Below are 21,511 nucleotides of genomic sequence, written 5' to 3' on the forward strand. Positions count from 1 at the left end.
ATGGGTGAACGGGACTTGGTGCGAGTTAGGACACGGGCAGCAGTGAGCACCGGGGAGACGGGTGATCGGGACTTGGTGCGAGTTAGGACACGGGCAGCAGTCAGCACAGGGTTGATGGGTGAACGGGACTTGGTGCGGGTTAGGACACGGGCCGCAGTGAGCACAGGGGTGATGGGTGAACGGGACTTGGTGCGAGTTAGGACACGGGCAGCAGTGAACACAGGGGTGAAGAGTGACCGGGACTTGGTGCGAGTTAGGACACAGGCAGCAGTGAGCACAGTGGTGATGGGTGAACGGGACTTGGTGTGAGTTAGGACACGGGCAGCAGTGAGCACAATGGTGATGGGTGAACGGGACTTGGTGCGAGTTAGGACACGGGCAGCAGTGAGCACCGGGGAGACGGGTGATCGGGACTTGGTGCGAGTTAGGACACGGGCAGCAGTCAGCACAGGGGTGATGGTTGACCGGGACTTGGTGCGAGTTAGGACACAGGCAGCAGTGAGCCCAGGGGTGATGGGTGAACGAGACTTGGTGCGAGTTACGACACGGGCAGCAGCGAGCACAGGGGGTGGTGGGTGAACGGGACTTGGTGTGAGTTAGGACACGGGCAGCAGTGAGCACAGGGGTGACGGGTGAACGGGACTTGGTGCGAGTTAGGACATGGGCAGCAGCGAGCACAGGGGGTGGTGGGTGAACGGGACTTGGTGTGAGTTAGGACACGGGCAGCATTGAGCACAGGGGGGATGGGTGAACGGGACTTGGTGCGAGTTAGGACACGGGCAGCAGTGAGCACAGGGGGTGATGGGTGATCGGGACTCGGTGCGAGTTAGGACACGGGCAGCAGAGAGCACAGGGGTGATGGATGAACGGGACTTGGTGCGAGTTAGGACACGCGCAGCAGTGAGCACATGCGTGATGGGTGAACGGGACTTGGTGCGAGTTAGGACACGGGCAGCAGAGAGCACGGGGTGATGGGCGAACGGGACTTGGTGCGAGTTAGGTCACGGGCAGCAGTGAGCACAGGGGTGATGGGTGAACGGGACTTGGTGCGAGTTAGGACACGGGCTGCAGTGAGCACAGGGGTGATGGGTGAACGGGACTTGGTGCGAGTTAGGACACGGGCAGCAGTGAGCACAGAGGTGATGGGTGAACGGGACTTGGTGCGAGTTAGGACACGGGGCAGTGAGCACAGGGCTGATGGGTGAACGGGACTTGGTGTGAGTTTGGACACGGGCAGCAGTGAGAACAGGGGTGATGGGTGAACGGGACTTGGTGCGAGTTTGGACACGGGCAGCAGTGAGCACAGAGGGGATGGGTGAACGGGACTTGGTGCGAGTTAGGACACGGGCAGCAGTGAGCACATGGGGGATGGGTGAACGGGACTTGGTGCGAGTTAGGACACGGGCAGCAGTGAGCACAGGGGTGATGGGTGAACGGGACTTGGTGCGAGTTAGGACACGGGCAGCAGTGAGCACAGGGGTGATGTACGAACGGGACTTGGTGCGAGTTAGGACACGGGCAGCAGCGAGCACAGGGGTGGTGGGTGAACGGGACTTGGTGTGAGTTAGGACACGGGCAGCAGTGAGTACAGGGGGGATGGGTGAACGGGACTTGGTGCGAGTTAGGACACGGGCAGCAGTGAGCACAGGGGGTGATGGGTGATCGGGACTCGTTGCGATTTAGGATACGGGCAGCAGAGAGCACAGGGGTGATGGGTGAACGGGACTTGGTGCGAGTTAGGACACGCGCAGCAGTGAGCACAGGGGTGTTGGGTGAACGGGACTTGGTGCGAGTTAGGACACGGGCAGCAGTGAGCACAGGGGGTGATGAGTGAACGGGACTTGGTGCGAGTTCGGACACGGGCAGCAGAGAGCACAGGGGTGATGGGCGAACGGGACTTGGTGCGAGTTAGGACACGGGCAGCAGTGAGCACAGGGGTGATGGGTGAACGGGACTTGGTGCAAGTTAGGACATGGGCAGCAGTGAGCACAGGGGTGATGGGTGAACGGGACTTGGTGCGAGTTAGGACACGGGGCAGTGAGCACAGGGCTGATGGGTGAACGGGACTTGGTGTGAGTTAGGACACGGGCAGCAGTGAGCACAGGGGTGATGGGTGAACGGGACTTGGTGCGAGTTTGGACACGGGCAGCAGTGAGCACAGGGGTGATGGGTGAACGGGGCTTGGTGCGAGTTAGGACACGGGCAGCAGTGAGCACAGGGGGGATGGGTGAACGGGACTTGGTGCGAGTTACGACACGGGCAGCAGTGAGCACAGGGGTGATGGGTGAACGGGACTTGGTGCGAGTTAGGACATGGGCAGCAGTGAGCACAGGGGTGATGTGCGAACGGGACTTGGTGCGAGTTAGGACACGGGCAGCAGTGAGCACAGGGGTGATGGGTGAACGTGACTTGGTGCGAGTTAGGACACGGGCAGCAGTGAGCACAGGGGTGATGGGTGAATGGGACTTGGTGCGAGTTAGGACACGGGCAGCAGTGAGCACAGGGGTGATGGGTGAACGGGACTTGGTGCGAGTTAGGACACGGGCGGCAGTGAGCACAGGGGTGAGGGGTGACCGGGACTTGGTGCGAGTTAGGACACAGGCAGCAGTGAGCACAGGGGTGATGGGTGAACGGGACTTGGTGCGAGTTAGGACACGGGGCAGTGAGCACAGGGGTGATGGGTGAACGGGACGTAGTGCGAGTTAGGACACGGGCAGCAGTGAGCACAGGGGTGATGGGTGAACGGGACATGGTGCTAGTTAGGACACGGGCAGCAGTGAGCACAGGGGTGATGGGTGAACGGGACTTGGTGCGAGTTTGGACACGGGCAGCAGTGAGCATAGGTGTGATGGGTGAACGGGACTTGGTGCGAGTTAGGACACGGCGCAGTGAGCACATGGGTGATGGGTGAATGGGACTTGGTGTGAGTTAGGACACGGGCAGCAGTGAGCACAGGGGTGATGGTTGAACGGGACTTGGTGCGAGTTAGGACACGGGCAGCAGTGAGCACAGGGGGGATGTGTGAAAGGGACTTGGTGCGAGTTAGGACACGGGCAGCAGTGAGCACAGGGGGGATGGGTGAAAGGGACTTGGTGCGAGTTAGGACACGGGCAGCAGTGAGCACAGGGGTGATGGGTGAACGGGACTTGGTGCGAGTTAGGGCACGGGCAGCAGTGAGCACAGGGTTGATGTGCGAACGGGACTTGGTGCGAGTTAGGACTCGGGCAGCAGTGAGCACAGGGGGGATGTGTGAAAGGGACTTGGTGCGAGTTAGGACACGGGCAGCAGTGAGCACAGGGGTGATGGGTGAACGGGACTTGGTGCGAGTTAGGACATGGGCAGCAGTGAGCACAGGGTTGATGGGTGAACGGGACTTGGTGCGAGTTAGGACACGGGCAGCAGTGAGCACAGGGGTGACGGGTGAACGGGACTTGGTGCGAGTTAGGACACGGGAAGCAGTGAGCACAGGGGTGAAGGGTGAACGGGACTTGGTGCGAGTTAGGACACAGGCAGCAGTGAGCACAGTGGTGATGGGTGAACGGGACTTGGTGTGAGTTAGGACACGGGCAGCAGTGAGCACAGTGGTGATGGGTGAACGGGACTTGGTGCGAGTTAGGACACGGGCAGCAGTGAGCACCGGGGAGACGGGTGATCGGGACTTGGTGCGAGTTAGGAAACGGGCAGCAGTCAGCACAGGGGTGATGGGTGACCGGGACTTGGTGCGAGTTAGGACACAGGCAGCAGTGAGCACAGGGGTGATGGGTGAAAGAGACTTGGTGCAAGTTAGGACACGGGCAGCAGCGAGCACAGCGGGTGGTGGGTGAACGGGACTTGGTGTGAGTTAGGACACGGGCAGCAGTGAGCACAGGGGTGATGGGTGAACGGGACTTGGTGCGAGTTAGGACATGGGCAGCAGCGAGCACAGGTGGTGGTGGGTGAACGGGACTTGGTGTGAGTTAGGACACGGGCAGCAGTGTGCACAGGGGGGATGGGTGAACGGGACTTGGTGCGAGTTAGGACACGGGCAGCAGTGAGCACAGTGGGTGATGGCTGATTGGGACTCGGTGCGAGTCAGGACACGGGCAGCAGAGAGCACAGGGGTGATGGGTGAACGGGACTTGGTGCGAGTTAGGACACGCGCAGCAGTGAGCACAGGGGTGATGGGTGAACAGGACTTGGTGCGAGTTAGGACACGGGCAGCAGAGAGCACAGGGGTGATGGGCGAACGGGACTTGGTGCGAGTTAGGACACGGGCAGCAGTGAGCACAGGGGTGATGGATGAATGGGACTTGGTGCAAGTTAGGACACGGGCTGCAGTGAGCACAGGGTTGATGGGTGAACGGGACTTGGTGCGAGTTAGGACACGGGCAGCAGTGAGCACAGGGGTGATGGGTGAACGGGACTTGGTGCGAGTTAGGACACGGGGCAGTGAGCACAGGGCTGATGGGTGAACGGGACTTGGTGTGAGTTAGGACACGGGCAGCAGTGAGCACAGGGGTGATGGGTGAACGGGACTTGGTGCGAGTTTGGACACGGGCAGCAGTGAGCACAGGGGGGATGGGTGAACGGGACTTGGTGCGAGTTAGGACACGGGCAGCAGTGAGCACAGGGGGGATGGGTGAAAGGGACTTGGTGCGAGTTAGGACACGGGCAGCAGTGAGCACAGGGGTGATGGGTGAACGGGACTTGGTGCGAGTTAGGACACGGGCAGCAGTGAGCACAGGGGTGATGTACGAACGGGACTTGGTGCGAGTTAGGACACGGGCAGCAGTGAGCACAGGGGTGATGAGTGAACGGGGCTTGGTGCGAGTTAGGACACGGGCAGCAGTGAGCACAGGGGTGATGGGTGAATGGGACTTGGTGCGAGTTAGGACACGGGCAGCAGTGAGCACAGGGGTGATGGGTGAACGGGACTTGGTGCGAGTTAGGACACGGGCGGCAGTGAGCACAGGGGTGAGGGGTGACCGGGACTTGGTGCGAGTTAGGACACAGGCAGCAGTGAGCACAGGGGTGATGGGTGAACGGGACTTAGTGCGAGTTAGGACACGGGGCAGTGAGCACAGGGGTGATGGGTGAACGGGACTTGGTGTGAGTTAGGACACGGGCAGCAGTGAGCACAGTGGTGATGGTTGAATGGGACTTGGTGCGAGTTAGGACACAGGCAGCAGTGAGCACAGGGGTGACGAGTGAACGGGACTTGGTGCGAGTTAGGACACGGGCAGCAGCGAGCACAGGGGTGGTGGGTGAACGGGACTTGTTGTGCGTTCGGACACGGGCAGCAGTGAGTACAGGGGGGATGGGTGAACGGGACTTGGTGCGAGTTAGGACACGGGCAGCAGTGAGCACAGGGGGTGATGGGTGATCGGGACTCGGTGTGAGTTAGGACACGGGCAGCAGTGAGCACAGGGGGTGATGGGAGAACGGGACTTGGTGCGAGTTAGGACACGGGCAGCAGAGAGCACAGGGGTGATGGGCGAACGGGACTTGGTGCGAGTTAGGACACGGGCAGCAGTGAGCACAGGGGTGATGGGTGAACGGGACTTGGTGCAAGTTAGGACACGGGCAGCAGTGAGCACAGGGGTGATGGGTGAACGGGACTTGGTGCGTGTTAGGACACGGGCAGCAGGGAGCACAGGGGTGATGGGTGAACGGGACTTGGTGCGAGTTTGGACACGGGCAGCAGTGAGCAAAGGGTTGATGGGTGAACGGGACTTGGTGCGAGTTAGGACACGGGGCAGTGAGCACAGGGCTGATGGGTGAACGGGACTTGGTGTGAGTTAGGACACGGGCAGCAGTGAGCACAGGGGTGATGGGTGAACGGGACTTGGTGCGAGTTTGGACACGGGCAGCAGTGAGCACAGGGGGGATGGGTGAACGGGACTTGGTGCGAGTTAGGACACGGGCAGCAGTGAGCACAGGGGGGATGGGTGAACGGGACTTGGTGCGAGTTAGGACACGGGCAGCAGTGAGCACAGGGGTGATGGGTGAACGGGACTTGGTGCGAGTTAGGACACGGGCAGCAGTGAGCACAGGGGTGATGTACGAACGGGACTTGGTGCGAGTTAGGACACGGGCAGCAGTGAGCACAGGGGTGATGGGTGAACGGGGCTTGGTGCGAGTTAGGACACGGGCAGCAGTGAGCACAGGGGTGATGGGTGAATGGGACTTGGTGCGAGTTAGGACACAGGCAGCAGAGAGCACAGGGGTGATGGGTGAACGGGACTTGGTGCGAGTTAGGACACGGGGCAGTGAGCACAGGGGTGATGGGTGAACGGGACTTGGTGTGAGTTAGGACACGGGCAGCAGTGAGCACAGGGGTGATGGGTGAACGGGTCTTGGTGCGAGTTAGGACACAGGCAGCAGTGAGCACAGGGGTGACGAGTGAACGGGACTTGGTGCGAGTTAGGACACGGGCAGAAGTGAGCACAGGGGTGATGGGCGAACGGGACTTGGTGCGAGTTAGGACACGGGCAGCAGTGAGCACAGGGGTGATGGGCGAACGGGACTTGGTGCGAGTTAGGACACGGGCAGCAGTGAGCACAGGGGTGATGGGGGAACGGGACTTGGTGCGAGTTAGGACACGGGCAGAAGTGAGCACAGGGGTGATGGGCGAACGGGACTTGGTGCGAGTTAGGACACGGGCAGCAGTGAGCACAGGGGTGATGGGCGAACGGGACTTGGTGCGAGTTAGGACCCGGGCAGCAGTGAGCACAGGTGTGATGGGTGAACGGGACTTGGTGCGAGTTAGGACACGGGCAGCAGTGAGCACAGGGGTGATGGGTGAACGGGACTTGGTGCGAGTTAGGACACAGGCAGCAGTGAGCACAGGGGTGATGGGTGACCGGGACTTGGTGCGAGTTAGGACACGGGCAGCAGTGAGCACAGGGGTGATGAGTGAACGGGACTTGGTGCGAGTTAGGACACGGGCAGCAGTGAGCACAGTGGTGATGGGTGAATGGGACTTGGTGCGAGTTAGGACACGGTCAGCAATGAGCACCGGGGAGAAGGGTGACCGGGACTTGGTGCGAGTTGGGACACGGGCAGCAATGAGCACAGGGGTGATGTGTGACCGGGACTTGGTGCGAGTTAGGACACAGGCAGCAGTGAGCACAGGGGTAATGGGTGAACGAGACTTGGTGTGAGTTAGGACACGGGCAGCAGTGAGCACAGGGGTGATGTGTGAACGGGACTTGGTGCGAGTTAGGACACAGGCAGCAGTGAGCACAGGGGTGACGGGTGAACGGGACTTGGTGCGAGCTAGGACACGGGTAGCAGCGAGCACAGGGGGTGGTGGGAGAACGGGACTTGGTGTGAGTTCGGACACGGGCAGCAGTGAGCACAGGGGTGACGGGTGTACGGGAGTTGGTGCGAGTTAGGACACGGGCAGCAGTGAGCACAGGGGTGATGGGCGAACGGGACTTGGTGCGAGTTAGGACACGGGCAGCAGTGAGCACAGGGGTGATGGGTGAACGGGACTTGGTGTGAGTTAGGACACGGGCAGCAGTGAGCACAGGGGTGATGGGCGAACGGGACTTGGTGCGAGTTAGGACACGGGCCAAAGCGAGCACAGGGGGTGGTGGGTGAACGGGCCTTGGTGTGAGTGAGGACACGGGCAGCAGTGAGCACAGTGGGGATGGGTGAACGGGACTTGGTGTGAGTTAGGACACGGGCAGCAGTGAGCACAGGGGTGATGGGTGAACGGGACTTGGTGCGAGTTAGGACACGGGCAGCAGTGAGCACAGGGGCTGATGGGTAATCGGGACTTTGTGCGAGTTAGGACACGGGCAGCAGAGAGCACAGGGGTGAAGGGTGAACGGGACTTGGTGCGAGTTATGACATGGGCAGCAGTGAGCACAGGGGTGATGGGTGAACGGGACTTGGTGCGAGTTAGGACACGGGCAGCAGTGAGCACAGGGGGTGATGGATGAACGGGACTTGGTGCGAGTTTGGACACGGGCAGCAGAGAGCACAGGGGTGATGGGCGAACGGGACGTAGTGCGAGTTAGGACACGGGCAGCAGTGAGCACAGGGGTGATGGGTGAACGGGACTTGGTGCTAGTTAGGACACGGTCAGCAGTGAGCACAGGGGTGATGGGTGAACGGGACTTGGTGTGAGTTAGGACACGGGCAGCAGTGAGCACAGGGGTGATGGGTGAACGGGACTTGGTGCGAGTTAGGACACGGGCAGCAGTGAGCACAGGGGGGATGGGTGAAAGGGACTTGGTGCGAGTTAGGACACGGGCAGCAGTGAGCACAGGGGGGATGGGCGAACGGGACTTGGTGCGAGTTAGGACACGGGCAGCAGTGAGCACAGGGGTGATGGGCGAACGGGACTTGGTGCGAGTTAGGACACGGGCAGCAGTGAGCACAGGGGTGATGGGTGATCGGGACTTGGTGCGAGTTAGGACACGGGCAGCAATGAGCACAGGGGTGATCGGCGAACGGGACTTGGTGCGAGTTAGGACACGGGCAGCAGTGAGCACAGGGGTGATGTGCGAACGGGACATGGTGCGAGTTAGGACACGGGCAGCAGTGAGCACAGGGGTGATGGGTGAACGGGACTTGGTGCGAGTTAGGACACGGGCAGCAGAGAGCACAGGGGTGATGGGTGACCGGGACTTGGTGCGAGTTAGGACACGGGCAGCAGTGAGCACAGGGTTGATGGGTGAACGGGGCTTGGTGCGGGTTAGGACACGGGCAGCAGTGAGCACAGGGGTGATGGGTGAACGGGACTTGGTGCGAGTTAGGACACGGGCAGCAGTGAGCACAGGGGTGAAGAGTGACCGGGACTTGGTGCGAGTTAGGACACAGGCAGCAGTGAGCACAGTGGTGATGGGTGAACGGGACTTGGTGTGAGTTAGGACACGGGCAGCAGTGAGCACAGTGGTGATGGGTGAACGGGACTTGGTGCGAGTTAGGACACGGGCAGCAGTGAGCACCGGGGAGACGGGTGATCGGGACTTGGTGCGAGTTAGGACACGGGCAGCAGTCAGCACAGGGGTGATGGGTGACCGGGACTTGGTGCGAGTTAGGACACAGGCAGCAGTGAGCCCAGGGTTGATGGGTGAACGAGACTTGGTGCGAGTTACGACACGGGCAGCAGCGAGCACAGGGGGTGGTGGGTGAACGGGACTTGGTGTGAGTTAGGACACGGGCAGCAGTGAGCACAGGGGTGACGGGTGAACGGGACTTGGTGCGAGTTAGGACATGGGCAGCAGCGAGCAAAGGGGGTGGTGGGTGAACGGGACTTGGTGTGAGTTAGGACACGGGCAGCATTGAGCACAGGGGGGATGGGTGAACGGGACTTGGTGCGAGTTAGGACACGGGCAGCAGTGAGCACAGGGGGTGATGGGTGATCGGGACTCGGTGCGAGTTAGGACACGGGCAGCAGAGAGCACAGGGGTGATGGGTGAACGGGACTTGGTGCGAGTTAGGACACTCGCAGCGGTGAGCACAGGCGTGATGGGTGAACGGGACTTGGTGCGAGTTAGGACACGGGCAGCAGAGAGCACGGGGTGATGGGCGAACGGGACTTGGTGCGAGTTAGGACACGGGCAGCAGTGAGCACAGGGGTGATGGGTGAACGGGACTTGGTGCGAGTTAGGACACGGGCTGCAGTGAGCACAGGGGTGATGGGTGAACGGGACTTGGTGCGAGTTAGGACACGGGCAGCAGTGAGCACAGAGGTGATGGGTGAACGGGACTTGGTGCGAGTTAGGACACGGGGCAGTGAGCACAGGGCTGATGGGTGAACGGGACTTGGTGTGAGTTTGGACACGGGCAGCAGTGAGAACAGGGGTGATGGGTGAACGGGACTTGGTGCGAGTTTGGACACGGCCAGCAGTGAGCACAGGGGGGATGGGTGAACGGGACTTGGTGCGAGTTAGGACACGGGCAGCAGTGAGCACAGGGGGGATGGGTGAACGGGACTTGGTGCGAGTTAGGACACGGGCAGCAGTGAGCACAGGGGTGATGGGTGAACGGGACTTGGTGCGAGTTAGGACACGGGCAGCAGTGAGCACAGGGGTGATGTACGAACGGGACTTGGTGCGAGTTAGGACACGGGCAGCAGTGAGCACAGGGGTGATGGGTGAACGGGGCTTGGTGCGAGTTAGGGCACGGGCAGCAGTGAGCACAGGGGTGATGGGTGAATGGGACTTGGTGCGAGTTAGGACACGGGCAGCAGTGAGCACAGGGGTGATGGGTGAACGGGACTTAGTGCGAGTTAGGACACGGGGCAGTGAGCACAGGGGTGATGGGTGAACGGGACTTGGTGTGAGTTAGGACACGGGCAGCAGTGAGCACAGTGGTGATGGTTGAATGGGACTTGGTGCGAGTTAGGACACAGGCAGCAGTGAGCACAGGGGTGACGAGTGAACGGGACTTGGTGCGAGTTAGGACACGGGCAGCAGCGAGCACAGGGGTGGTGGGTGAACGGGACTTGTTGTGCGTTCGGACACGGGCAGCAGTGAGTACAGGGGGGATGGGTGAACGGGACTTGGTGCGAGTTAGGACACGGGCAGCAGTGAGCACAGGGGGTGATGGGTGATCGGGACTCGGTGCGAGTTAGGACACGGGCAGCAGTGAGCACAGGGGGTGATGGGAGAACGGGACTTGGTGCGAGTTAGGACACGGGCAGCAGAGAGCACAGGGGTGATGGGCGAACGGGACTTGGTGCGAGTTAGGACACGGGCAGCAGTGAGCACAGGGGTGATGGGTGAACGGGACTTGGTGCAAGTTAGGACACGGGCAGCAGTGAGCACAGGGGTGATGGGTGAACGGGACTTGGTGCGTGTTAGGACACGGGCAGCAGGGAGCACAGGGGTGATGGGTGAACGGGACTTGGTGCGAGTTTGGACACGGGCAGCAGTGAGCAAAGGGTTGATGGGTGAACGGGACTTGGTGCGAGTTAGGACACGGGGCAGTGAGCACAGGGCTGATGGGTGAACGGGACTTGGTGTGAGTTAGGACACGGGCAGCAGTGAGCACAGGGGTGATGGGTGAACGGGACTTGGTGCGAGTTTGGACACGGGCAGCAGTGAGCACAGGGGGGATGGGTGAACGGGACTTGGTGCGAGTTAGGACACGGGCAGCAGTGAGCACAGGGGGGATGGGTGAACGGGACTTGGTGCGAGTTAGGACACGGGCAGCAGTGAGCACAGGGGTGATGGGTGAACGGGACTTGGTGCGAGTTAGGACACGGGCAGCAGTGAGCACAGGGGTGATGTACGAACGGGACTTGGTGCGAGTTAGGACACGGGCAGCAGTGAGCACAGGGGTGATGGGTGAACGGGGCTTGGTGCGAGTTAGGACACGGGCAGCAGTGAGCACAGGGGTGATGGGTGAATGGGACTTGGTGCGAGTTAGGACACGGGCAGCAGTGAGCACAGGGGTGATGGGTGAACGGGACATGGTGCGAGTTAGGACACGGGCGGCAGTGAGCACAGGGGTGAGTGGTGACCGGACTTGGTGCGAGTTAGGACACAGGCAGCAGAGAGCACAGGGGTGATGGGTGAACGGGACTTGGTGCGAGTTAGGACACGGGGCAGTGAGCACAGGGGTGATGGGTGAACGGGACTTGGTGTGAGTTAGGACACGGGCAGCAGTGAGCACAGGGGTGATGGGTGAACGGGTCTTGGTGCGAGTTAGGACACAGGCAGCAGTGAGCACAGGGGTGACGAGTGAACGGGACTTGGTGCGAGTTAGGACACGGGCAGAAGTGAGCACAGGGGTGATGGGCGAACGGGACTTGGTGCGAGTTAGGACACGGGCAGCAGTGAGCACAGGGGTGATGGGCGAACGGGACTTGGTGCGAGTTAGGACACGGGCAGCAGTGAGCACAGGGGTGATGGGGGAACGGGACTTGGTGCGAGTTAGGACACGGGCAGAAGTGAGCACAGGGGTGATGGGCGAACGGGACTTGGTGCGAGTTAGGACACGGGCAGCAGTGAGCACAGGGGTGATGGGCGAACGGGACTTGGTGCGAGTTAGGACCCGGGCAGCAGTGAGCACAGGTGTGATGGGTGAACGGGACTTGGTGCGAGTTAGGACACGGGCAGCAGTGAGCACAGGGGTGATGGGTGAACGGGACTTGGTGCGAGTTAGGACACAGGCAGCAGTGAGCACAGGGGTGATGGGTGACCGGGACTTGGTGCGAGTTAGGACACGGGCAGCAGTGAGCACAGGGGTGATGGGTGAACGGGACTTGGTGCGAGTTAGGACACGGGCAGCAGTGAGCACAGTGGTGATGGGTGAATGGGACTTGGTGCGAGTTAGGACACGGTCAGCAATGAGCACCGGGGAGAAGGGTGACCGGGACTTGGTGCGAGTTGGGACACGGGCAGCAATGAGCACAGGGGTGATGTGTGACCGGGACTTGGTGCGAGTTAGGACACAGGCAGCAGTGAGCACAGGGGTAATGGGTGAACGAGACTTGGTGTGAGTTAGGACACGGGCAGCAGTGAGCACAGGGGTGATGTGTGAACGGGACTTGGTGCGAGTTAGGACACAGGCAGCAGTGAGCACAGGGGTGACGGGTGAACGGGACTTGGTGCGAGCTAGGACAGGGGTAGCAGCGAGCACAGGGGGTGGTGGGAGAACGGGACTTGGTGTGAGTTCGGACACGGGCAGCAGTGAGCACAGGGGTGACGGGTGTACGGGAGTTGGTGCGAGTTAGGACACGGGCAGCAGTGAGCACAGGGGTGATGGGCGAACGGGACTTGGTGCGAGTTAGGACACGGGCAGCAGTGAGCACAGGGGTGATGGGTGAACGGGACTTGGTGTGAGTTAGGACACGGGCAGCAGTGAGCACAGGGGTGATGGGCGAACGGGACTTGGTGCGAGTTAGGAAACGGGCCAAAGCGAGCACAGGGGGTGGTGGGTGAACGGGCCTTGGTGTGAGTGAGGACACGGGCAGCAGTGAGCACAGTGGGGATGGGTGAACGGGACTTGGTGTGAGTTAGGACACGGGCAGCAGTGAGCACAGGGGTGATGGGTGAACGGGACTTGGTGCGAGTTAGGACACGGGCAGCAGTGAGCACAGGGGCTGATGGGTAATCGGGACTTTGTGCGAGTTAGGACACGGGCAGCAGAGAGCACAGGGGTGAAGGGTGAACGGGACTTGGTGCGAGTTATGACACGGGCAGCAGTGAGCACAGGGGTGATGGGTGAACGGGACTTGGTGCGAGTTAGGACACGGGCAGCAGTGAGCACAGGGGGTGATGGATGAACGGGACTTGGTGCGAGTTTGGACACGGGCAGCAGAGAGCACAGGGGTGATGGGCGAACGGGACGTAGTGCGAGTTAGGACACGGGCAGCAGTGAGCACAGGGGTGATGGGTGAACGGGACTTGGTGCTAGTTAGGACACGGTCAGCAGTGAGCACAGGGGTGATGGGTGAACGGGACTTGGTGTGAGTTAGGACACGGGCAGCAGTGAGCACAGGGGTGATGGGTGAACGGGACTTGGTGCGAGTTAGGACACGGGCAGCAGTGAGCACAGGGGGGATGGGTGAAAGGGACTTGGTGCGAGTTAGGACACGGGCAGCAGTGAGCACAGGGGGGATGGGCGAACGGGACTTGGTGCGAGTTAGGACACGGGCAGCAGTGAGCACAGGGGTGATGGGCGAACGGGACTTGGTGCGAGTTAGGACACGGGCAGCAGTGAGCACAGGGGTGATGGGTGATCGGGACTTGGTGCGAGTTAGGACACGGGCAGCAATGAGCACAGGGGTGATCGGCGAACGGGACTTGGTGCGAGTTAGGACACGGGCAGCAGTGAGCACAGGGGTGATGTGCGAACGGGACATGGTGCGAGTTAGGACACGGGCAGCAGTGAGCACAGGGGTGATGGGTGAACGGGACTTGGTGCGAGTTAGGACACGGGCAGCAGAGAGCACAGGGGTGATGGGTGACCGGGACTTGGTGCGAGTTAGGACACGGGCAGCAGTGAGCACAGGGTTGATGGGTGAACGGGGCTTGGTGCGGGTTAGGACACGGGCAGCAGTGAGCACAGGGGTGATGGGTGAACGGGACTTGGTGCGAGTTAGGACACGGGCAGCAGTGAGCACAGGGGTGAAGAGTGACCGGGACTTGGTGCGAGTTAGGACACAGGCAGCAGTGAGCACAGTGGTGATGGGTGAACGGGACTTGGTGTGAGTTAGGACACGGGCAGCAGTGAGCACAGTGGTGATGGGTGAACGGGACTTGGTGCGAGTTAGGACACGGGCAGCAGTGAGCACCGGGGAGACGGGTGATCGGGACTTGGTGCGAGTTAGGACACGGGCAGCAGTCAGCACAGGGGTGATGGGTGACCGGGACTTGGTGCGAGTTAGGACACAGGCAGCAGTGAGCCCAGGGTTGATGGGTGAACGAGACTTGGTGCGAGTTACGACACGGGCAGCAGCGAGCACAGGGGGTGGTGGGTGAACGGGACTTGGTGTGAGTTAGGACACGGGCAGCAGTGAGCACAGGGGTGACGGGTGAACGGGACTTGGTGCGAGTTAGGACATGGGCAGCAGCGAGCAAAGGGGGTGGTGGGTGAACGGGACTTGGTGTGAGTTAGGACACGGGCAGCATTGAGCACAGGGGGGATGGGTGAACGGGACTTGGTGCGAGTTAGGACACGGGCAGCAGTGAGCACAGGGGGTGATGGGTGATCGGGACTCGGTGCGAGTTAGGACACGGGCAGCAGAGAGCACAGGGGTGATGGGTGAACGGGACTTGGTGCGAGTTAGGACACTCGCAGCGGTGAGCACAGGCGTGATGGGTGAACGGGACTTGGTGCGAGTTAGGACACGGGCAGCAGAGAGCACGGGGTGATGGGCGAACGGGACTTGGTGCGAGTTAGGACACGGGCAGCAGTGAGCACAGGGGTGATGGGTGAACGGGACTTGGTGCGAGTTAGGACACGGGCTGCAGTGAGCACAGGGGTGATGGGTGAACGGGACTTGGTGCGAGTTAGGACACGGGCAGCAGTGAGCACAGAGGTGATGGGTGAACGGGACTTGGTGCGAGTTAGGACACGGGGCAGTGAGCACAGGGCTGATGGGTGAACGGGACTTGGTGTGAGTTTGGACACGGGCAGCAGTGAGAACAGGGGTGATGGGTGAACGGGACTTGGTGCGAGTTTGGACACGGCCAGCAGTGAGCACAGGGGGAATGGGTGAACGGGACTTGGTGCGAGTTAGGACACGGGCAGCAGTGAGCACAGGGGGGATGGGTGAACGGGACTTGGTGCGAGTTAGGACACGGGCAGCAGTGAGCACAGGGGTGATGGGTGAACGGGACTTGGTGCGAGTTAGGACACGGGCAGCAGTGAGCACAGGGGTGATGTACGAACGGGACTTGGTGCGAGTTAGGACACGGGCAGCAGTGAGCACAGGGGTGATGGGTGAACGGGGCTTGGTGCGAGTTAGGACACGGGCAGCAGTGAGCACAGGGGTGATGGGTGAATGGGACTTGGTGCGAGTTAGGACACGGGCAGCAGTGAGCACAGGGGTCATGGGCGAACGGGACTTGGTGCGAGTTAGGACACGGGCAGCAGTGAGCACAGGGGTGATGGGTGAATGGGACTTGGTGCAAGTTAGGACACGGGCTGCAGTGAGCACAGGGGTGATGGGTGAACGGGACTTGGTGCGAGGTAGGACACGGGCAGCAGTGAGCACAGAGGTGATGGGTGAACGGGACTTGGTGCGAGTTAGGACACGGGGCAGTGAGCACAGGGCTGATGGGTGAACGGGACTTGGTGTGAGTTAGGCCACGGGCAGCAGTGAGCACAGGGGTGATGGGTGAACGGGACTTGGTGCGAGTTTGGACACGGGCAGCAGTGAGCACAGGGGGGATGGGTGAACGGGACTTGGTGCGAGTTAGGACACGGGCAGCAGTGAGCACAGGGGGGATGGGTGAACGGGACTTGGTGCGAGTTAGGACACGGGCAGCAGTGAGCACAGGGGTGATGGGTGAACGGGACTTGGTGCGAGTTAAGACACGGGCAGCAGTGAGCACAGGGGTGATGGGTGAACGGGACTTGGTGCGAGTTAGGACACGGGGCAGTGAGCACAGGGGTGATGGGTGAACGGGACTTGGTGTGAGTTAGGACACGGGCAGCAGTGAGCACAGGGGTGATGGGTGAACGGGGCTTGGTGCGAGTTAGGACACGGGCAGCAGTGAGCACAGGGGTGATGGGTGAATGGGACTTGGTGCGAGTTAGGACACGGGCAGCAGTGAGCACAGGGGTGATGGGTGAACGGGACTTGGTGCGAGTTAGGACACGGGCGGCAGTGAGCACAGGGGTGAGGGGTGACCGGGACTTGGTGCGAGTTAGGATACATGCAGCAGTGAGCACAGGGGTGATGGGTGAACGGGACTTGGTGCGAGTTAGGACACGGGGCAGTGAGCACAGGGGTGATGGGTGAACGGGACTTGGTGTGAGTTAGGACACGGGCAGCAGTGAGCACAGGGGTGATTGGTGAACGGGACTTGGTGCGAGTTAGGACACGGGCAGCAGTGAGCACAGGGGTGATGAGTGAACGGGACTTGGTGCGAGTTAGGACACGGGCAGCAGCGAGCACAGGGGTGGTGGGTGAACGGGACTTGGTGTGAGTTAGGACACGGGCAGCAGTGAGTACAGGGGGGATGGGTGAACGGGACTTGGTGCGAGTTAGGACACGGGCAGCAGTGAGCACAGGGGGTGATGGGTGATCGGGACTCGTTGCGATTTAGGATACGGGCAGCAGAGAGCACAGGGGTGATGGGTGAACGGGACTTGGTGCGAGTTAGGACACGCGCAGCAGTGAGCACAGGGGTGTTGGGTGAACGGGACTTGGTGCGAGTTAGGACACGGGCAGCAGTGAGCACAGGGGGTGATGAGTGAACGGGACTTGGTGCGAGTTCGGACACGGGCAGCAGAGAGCACAGGGGTGATGGGCGAACGGGACTTGGTGCGAGTTAGGACACGGGCAGCAGTGAGCACAGGGGTGATGGGTGAGCGGGACTTGGTGCAAGTTAGGACATGGGCAGCAGTGAGCACAGGGGTGATGGGTGAACGGGACTTGGTGCGAGTTAGGACACGGGGCAGTGAGCACAGGGCTGATGGGTGAACGGGACTTGGTGTGAGTTAGGACACGGGCAGCAGTGAGCACAGGGGTGATGGGTGAACGGGACTTGGTGCGAGTTTGGACACGGGCAGCAGTGAGCACAGGGGGGATGGGTGAACGGGACTTGGTGCGAGTTAGGACACGGGCAGCAGTGAGCACAGGGGGGATGGGTGAACGGGACTTGGTGCGAGTTACGACACGGGCAGCAGTGAGCACAGGGGTGATGTGTGAACGGGACTTGGTGCGAGTTAGGACATGGGCAGCAGTGAGCACAGGGGTGGTGTGCGAACGGGACTTGGTGCGAGTTAGGACACGGGCAGCAGTGAGCACAGGGGTGATGGGTGAACGTGACTTGGTGCGAGTTAGGACACGGGCAGCAGTGAGCACAGGGGTGATGGGTGAATGGGACTTGGTGCGAGTTAGGACACGGGCAGCAGTGAGCACAGGGGTGATGGGTGAACGGGACTTGGTGCGAGTTAGGACACGGGCGGCAGTGAGCACAGGGGTGAGGGGTGACCGGGACTTGGTGCGAGTTAGGACACAGGCAGCAGTGAGCACAGGGGTGATGGGTGAACGGGACTTGGTGCGAGTTAGGACACGGGGCAGTGAGCACAGGGGTGATGGGTGAACGGGACGTAGTGCGAGTTAGGACACGGGCAGCAGTGAGCACAGGGGTGATGGGTGAACGGGACATGGTGCTAGTTAGGACACGGGCAGCAGTGAGCATAGGGGTGATGGGTGAACGGGACTTGGTGCGAGTTAGGACACGGCGCAGTGAGCACAGGGGTGATGGGTGAACGGGACTTGGTGTGAGTTAGGACACGGGCAGCAGTGAGCACAGGGGTGATGGTTGAACGGGACTTGGTGCGAGTTAGGACACGGGCAGCAGTGAGCACAGGGGGGATGTGTGAAAGGGACTTGGTGCGAGTTAGGACACGGGCAGCAGTGAGCACAGGGGGGATGGGTGAAAGGGACTTGGTGCGAGTTAGGACACGGGCAGCAGTGAGCACAGGGGTGATGGGTGAACGGGACTTGGTGCGAGTTAGGACACGGGCAGCAGTGAGCACAGGGTTGATGTGCGAACGGGACTTGGTGCGAGTTAGGACTCGGGCAGCAGTGAGCACAGGGGGGATGTGTGAAAGGGACTTGGTGCGAGTTAGGACACGGGCAGCAGTGAGCACAGGGCGGATGGGTGAAAGGGACTTGGTGCGAGTTAGGACACGGGCAGCAGTGAGCACAGGGGTAATGGGTGAACGGGACTTGGTGCGAGTTAGGACACGGGCAGCAGTGAGCACAGGGTTGATGGGTGAACGGGACTTGGTGCGAGTTAGGACACGGGCAGCAGTGAGCACAGGGGTGACGGGTGAACGGGACTTGGTGCGAGTTAGGACACGGGCAGCAGTGAGCACAGGGGTGAAGGGTGACCGGGACTTGGTGCGAGTTAGGACACAGGCAGCAGTGAGCACAGTGGTGATGGGTGAACGGGACTTGGTGTGAGTTAGGACACGGGCAGCAGTGAGCACAGTGGTGATGGGTGAACGGGACTTGGTGCGAGTTAGGACACGGGCAGCAGTGAGCACCGGGGAGACGGGTGTTCGGGACTTGGTGCGAGTTAGGAAACGGGCAGCAGTCAGCACAGGGGTGATGGGTGACCGGGACTTGGTGCGAGTTAGGACACAGGCAGCAGTGAGCACAGGGGTGATGGGTGAAAGAGACTTGGTGCGAGTTAGGACACGGGCAGCAGCGAGCACAGTGGGTGGTGGGTGAACGGGACTTGGTGTGAGTTAGGACACGGGCAGCAGTGAGCACAGGGGTGATGGGTGAACGGGACTTGGTGCGAGTTAGGACATGGGCAGCAGCGAGCACAGGTGGTGGTGGGTGAACGGGACTTGGTGTGAGTTAGGACACGGGCAGCAGTTAGCACAGGGGGGATGGGTGAACGGGACTTGGTGCGAGTTAGGACACGGGCAGCAGTGAGCACAGGGGTGATGGATGAATGGGACTTGGTGCAAGTTAGGACACGGGCTGCAGTGAGCACAGGGTTGATGGGTGAACGGGACTTGGTGCGAGTTAGGACACGGGCAGCAGTGAGCACAGGGGTGATGGGTGAACGGGACTTGGTGCGAGTTAGGACACGGGCAGCAGTGAGCACAGGGGTGATGTACGAACGGGACTTGGTGCGAGTTAGGACAAGGGCAGCAGTGAGCACAGGGGTGATGAGTGAACGGGACTTGGTGCGAGTTAGGACACGGGCAGCAGTGAGCACAGGGGTGATGGGTGAACGGGACTTGGTGCGAGTTAGGACATGGGCAGCAGTGAGCACAGGGGTGGTGTGCGAACGGGACTTGGTGCGAGTTAGGACACGGGCAGCAGTGAGCACAGGGGTGATGGGTGAACGTGACTTGGTGCGAGTTAGGACACGGGCAGCAGTGAGCACAGGGGTGATGGGTGAATGGGACTTGGTGCGAGTTAGGACACGGGCAGCAGTGAGCACAGGGGTGAGGGGTGACCGGGACTTGGTGCGAGTTAGGACACAGGCAGCAGTGAGCACAGGGGTGATGGGTGAACGGGACTTGGTGCGAGTTAGGACACGGGGCAGTGAGCACAGGGGTGATGGGTGAACGGGACGTAGTGCGAGTTAGGACACGGGCAGCAGTGAGCACAGGGGTGATGGGTGAACGGGACATGGTGCTAGTTAGGACACGGGCAGCAGTGAGCACAGGGGTGATGGGTGAACGGGACTTGGTGCGAGTTTGGACACGGGCAGCAGTGAGCATAGGGGTGATGGGTGAACGGGACTTGGTGCGAGTTAGGACACGGCGCAGTGAGCACAGGGGTGATGGGTGAACGGGACTTGGTGTGAGTTAGGACACGGGCAGCAGTGAGCACAGGGGTGATGGTTGAACGGGACTTGGTGCGAGTTAGGACACGGGCAGCAGTGAGCACAGGGGGGATGTGTGAAAGGGACTTGGTGCGAGTTAGGACACGGGCAGCAGTGAGCACAGGGGGGATGGGTGAAAGGGACTTGGTGCGAGTTAGGACACGGGCAGCAGTGAGCACAGGGGTGATGGGTGAACGGGACTTGGTGCGAGTTAGGACACGGGCAGCAGTGAGCACAGGGTTGATGTGCGAACGGGACTTGGTGCGAGTTAGGACTCGGGCAGCAGTGAGCACAGGGGGGATGTGTGAAAGGGACTTGGTGCGAGTTAGGACACGGGCAGCAGTGAGCACAGGGCGGATGGGTGAAAGGGACTTGGTGCGAGTTAGGACACGGGCAGCAGTGAGCACAGGGGTGATGGGTGAACGGGACTTGGTGCGAGTTAGGACACGGGCTGCAGTGAGCACAGGGTTGATGGGTGAACGGGACTTGGTGCGAGTTAGGACACGGGCAGCAGTGAGCACAGGGGTGATGGGTGAACGGGACTTGGTGCGAGTTAGGACACGGGGCAGTGAGCACAGGGCTGATTGGTGAACGGGACTTGGTGTGAGTTAGGACACGGGCAGCAGTGAGCACAGGGGTGATGGGTGAACGGGACATGGTGCGAGTTTGGACACGGGCAGCAGTGAGCACAGGGGGGATGGGTGAACGGGTCTTGGTGCGAGTTAGGACACGGGCAGCAGTGAGCACAGGGGGGATGGGTGAACGGGACTTGGTGCGAGTTAGGACACGGGCAGCAGTGAGCACAGGGGTGATGGGTGAACGGGACTTGGTGCGAGTTAGGACACGGGCAGCAGTGAGCACAGGGGTGATGTACGAACGGGACTTGGTGCGAGTTAGGACAAGGGCAGCAGTGAGCACAGGGGTGATGAGTGAACGGGACTTGGTGCGAGTTAGGACACGGGCAGCAGTGAGCACAGGGGTGATGGGTGAACGGGACTTGGTGCGAGTTAGGACACGGGCAGCAGTGAGCACAGGGGTGATGGGTGAATGGGACTTGGTGCGAGTTAGGACACGGGCAGCAGTGAGCACAGGGGTGATGGGTGAACGTGACTTGGTGCGAGTTAGGACACGGGCAGCAGTGAGCACAGGGGTGATGGGTGAATGGGACTTGGTGCGAGTTAGGACACGGACAGCAGTGAGCACAGGGGTGAGGGGTGACCGGGACTTGGTGCGAGTTAGGACACAGGCAGCAGTGAGCACAGGGGTGATGGGTGAACGGGACTTGGTGCGAGTTAGGACACGGGGCAGTGAGCACAGGGGTGATGGGTGAACGGGACGTAGTGCGAGTTAGGACACGGGCAGCAGTGAGCACAGGGGTGATGGGTGAACGGGACATGGTGCTAGTTAGGACACGGGCAGCAGTGAGCACAGGGGTGATGGGTGAACGGGACTTGGTGCGAGTTTGGACACGGGCAGCAGTGAGCATAGGGGTGATGGGTGAACGGGACTTGGTGCGAGTTAGGACACGGCGCAGT

The sequence above is a fragment of the Somniosus microcephalus genome, chromosome 11 (assembly GCF_052327205.1).
Source record: "Somniosus microcephalus isolate GS21.2 chromosome 11, FLI_Smic_1.0, whole genome shotgun sequence".
Classification (NCBI taxonomy): Eukaryota; Metazoa; Chordata; class Chondrichthyes; order Squaliformes; family Somniosidae; genus Somniosus; species Somniosus microcephalus.